This window comes from Quercus suber, unplaced genomic scaffold (assembly GCF_002906115.3).
Source record: "Quercus suber isolate HL8 unplaced genomic scaffold, Cork oak 2.0 scaffold_384, whole genome shotgun sequence".
In the NCBI taxonomy this organism is placed as follows: Eukaryota; Viridiplantae; Streptophyta; class Magnoliopsida; order Fagales; family Fagaceae; genus Quercus; species Quercus suber.
The window spans coordinates 614154-617977 of NW_027069836.1; positions in this window are offsets into that span (position 1 = coordinate 614154).

Genomic DNA, 3824 nt, shown 5'->3' on the forward strand with positions numbered 1-3824 from the left:
ACACGAAGAACACGAAGAACAAAGAATTTCTAACAAGCTCATAGCCAGAGATTCATTGTAATTCCGTTTTAGCAATCTTCGATCCATCCCTCAACCAAATTGAAGGATATTTTGTGTTCAAGTCACAATCACATTACCACAAATCCAAATCAATTAGTCTTGCAAGGAGATTGAATCAGAGGATAAATCTTTTGTAATTACAGAGAATTATACCACAATCATCAATACAAATTCGCATTTGTACAACTATTTTTACTTGTTTGATTTATTTCGAACTAGAAATTTAGTCGTCCACAGTAGGTACGGAAATCTGCAACCTCTGCGGTACCGTTTACCAGCGGAAGCGAGATCTGAAGCAACACAGGCAGATCACAAGAAGAAAAAGAACAGCTCCACGCCTCCACCTCCACGGAAATAAAGCTGGTGTTGGTGAGAGCAGCTCATTTGTAATTTTTTGAAATATGTGTAATGAAAATGCGTAAAAATATATATAATATTGTTTAAGATGTAAAAATGTGAGATTGAGATTATATAACAAACAAAAAAAAAAGATTTTGTTTAGAGACAAATTTGGGTAGGCAAGCATTTTAAGGATATCCTATATTTTTTTAAATTTTTTTAATTAAAAGAATTTAATTACTGATTGAAAAATATTTTTCAATTTTTTTTTAAAAAAAATTAACAAAAGTTAACAAAAAAACTTTAATTGAATAAATCTAAAACTGAGAGGACTAAAATGAATGAAAGTAAAGTTAGAGTACTGAAATGAAATTTGAAAAAAGTTATAAAGTTAGTTTTGTATTTTAGCCTAAATTTTAATTAAAATAACATAAAATAATTTATGAAATGAATTTAAATTAGAACTAATAATAACTTTAAATCTAAGATTTAGGGTGCCAATATTATAAAAATGTTAGGGAAGTAAATTAGTAATACTTTTCCTTAAATAATTGTGCATTTCAGAGTGTAAGGTCAATTTTTACAACCTATGCCCAAAATGTATGAGAAATCGGCTCAATAAGCCCAATACAATAAATTTGTAGAGAGTGGGTGAAAGAACTAGATTTTATGCAAATTCGACAACGGCTAGTATGGAGTTATAAGGTGAATAAATAAATAAGACATATGAAATTAAACAAAGTAGTTGTTTGAGGAGACAAGATAAGTTATTAATCAATAGAACTGAACGTTTATACTGCTTCAGTGCTACAGTGGTTAGTTTCTTTTTCTTTTTCCTGATCCTTCTCTTATGGGAGATCTTTTACATTATATAGCTCCCTTCTCATCATCTTGATCCTACACTTGTTGATTATCCAACCCTCCACTTGAGTCTTTGTCCCATCAAACACCCTTTTTTGGCTTTATATAAGTTTTGGTAGCTGAGGGTACACTATTCAAGGGTCCTCTCCACATAAATGCAGCTAGAAGAGTAGTTACAATATATTTAATGCGGTGGTAACAACTTTTCCTCTAGATATTTCTGAGTTCTTATCGTTCCTGCTTATGCATGAGGCTCATCCTCATTGTGGAAATTTCCTGGAAGGTCACCTGAATTGATGAAATAACAAGCTGGTTTATATCAGTCCTTTCCGAGGAGGAATCACTCCTCGGACTATCCCTCTTTCACCCTTTTCTTATATTACTCTAGACCTGGAGTCTTTACCTATTACTTTGGCCTCCTCGGACACAAACACGTGCCCCAGATAAGGCCCAAGGCCTACCATACGAAATTGGGCCCTTACCCCCACAATAGCCCCTTAAAATTCCAGTTTGTCTCTCACACCCGAGGAGAGAAAGTGGGGTTTTGACTTGCTTACAAGCTAGGAACATTAAATCCTTGAATTCACACGTGTGAGGGTGCGGTTTTATGCACCTCATAATTATTACTGATGCTTCGAAGACCGCGAGGCGTTATTAATTGCTCTAGGCGGCGCTGTGTCCCTTGCATTTGATGGTGAGGTATTCATCTAATGGCTAACATCTTCCCTTGGGCTTTATGCGAGGTAACCTCCTCTAGTTTCGTCCTTCGTATAAATAACTTTGAGTGAAATCGCTTCTCTTTACTTCGTATACTTTCAAGTTACCCAAAGATCTCAAACATTCGAAATCACTAGACTTCCCAAATCGCTAAGCTTTCCACACTGTTTTTCTCAGAAATCTTGGAGATTTTCTCTAGAGTTTTCAGCGACCACTATTTGTTTTAGTTCTCGTAAGTTCTAGTATATTTAAACCTTTTTTTTCTCCTCGGCCAACCTTCTCGGCCTTCCAGTTATCATTTATCCCCTTGTCAATTTCAATAGTTTTTCTCTAGTTTACTAAAATGGGTAGATTTGAGCACTTAGTTGCCTCCCCTGCCAAAATAAGGGCTTTTAAGAAGAGATACCACATACCTCAGGAAGTCGCATTGAAATATTGTTCCCCAGAGCGTATAGTAACAGACCGAAGAATGAGAGAGGTCATAATCCCCATGATAGCATTCATAGAGGGGGGAATGACCCTTCCTATGGGTAGGATTACGAGAGATTATCTTCTTAACCATAGGATATGTTCTCACCAATGCGCACATAATCTCTTTAGGATCTTAGGAAATGTCAATACTCTAAACGAGCATTTAGACCTAAGACTGACCTGGCACGATATGGTTCACATGTATGAGTTCCACAGACAAAAAGGGGCGGAGTTTTACCTTAAGTCCTTATCAGATATCGTCAGGCTCATGTCGTGCCTCCCCAAGTCTAATAAGGAGATGAAAGACGACTACCTGATTGCCTCAGGGGGCGTGGCATGATAGACTTCATTGCCCAGTCCAAGAAGGAGAACCAGGTGGGATGTCTTAGGCTTAGATCTTTTAACAATAGATTTAGATTCTTTAATCTCGACATTATTCTGCTTCTTCTTTTTTTCTTTTTGGCGCCTTACTTTTTTATTAATGGACCTCGGCTTTCTAATTGCACCTTGTTCTTTGTTGGTTCTCGCAGATAGGAGGCATATAGCCCCAAGGATCAATCTGACCAACGTTTAAGCCCTCAACTATCTGCTTAGATCCGAGATCTTCATAAGTGTAGATAGGCAACTGCGAGCCGTCCACTTAATATTGGATTTTAAGTCGATCTCGGATACATTCCAGGAGGTCGGCCACCCTATAAGATCATGTGATCCAAGGTTAGCTCGGATTGACATATCTTGGCCTGATTTCTTAGCCAAGTATGATCTTCCCCCAGTAGCGCATCCATATCAATAAAACATTCCTCCGATCGTCCAACCAATCCATCAAATCCCTGCTGAAGCCTTAACAGTTAGAAAGGGGATTGCGTCTTTAAACCATTCACTTGACGAGGAAATTGATAAATTCCGATTCGAAGAAGAGGAAAACCAAAGAGTACAAGTGATCCTAGTCTCGGACAACGAGGACGATCCAGACAGATATTCCAGCGTTCGCGCTCCTGCTTTAGTGATATCTCGTCCAGATAGCTCTGCCAAGGAAGAAGAGGAGATGACTTTGGACAAAGGAAGCAAAAGTTTGAGAAAGCTTATGGCCGCGAGGGGCAAAGGTTCTACCTCCAAAGAGACTAGCAAGCACCCAGTCTTGGCCAATCTCCCACCTCCCCCTCATTCTTCAGTGGTCACAACCGGGTTACTCCTTAACCCTGAAATGAGGAGGAAAAGGAAGGATCCAGAGGTTCAGGAAATAAAAAAGGGTGAACTAATCCCTTAGAATAGGGCAAAGCAGCCTAAACACGCAAGGGATAGACGAGCATCCTCTGTAGAGAGCAGAGAGGATTCCCAAGGCGCCGATGTGCGTCGACCACCACTCATATGGTCCC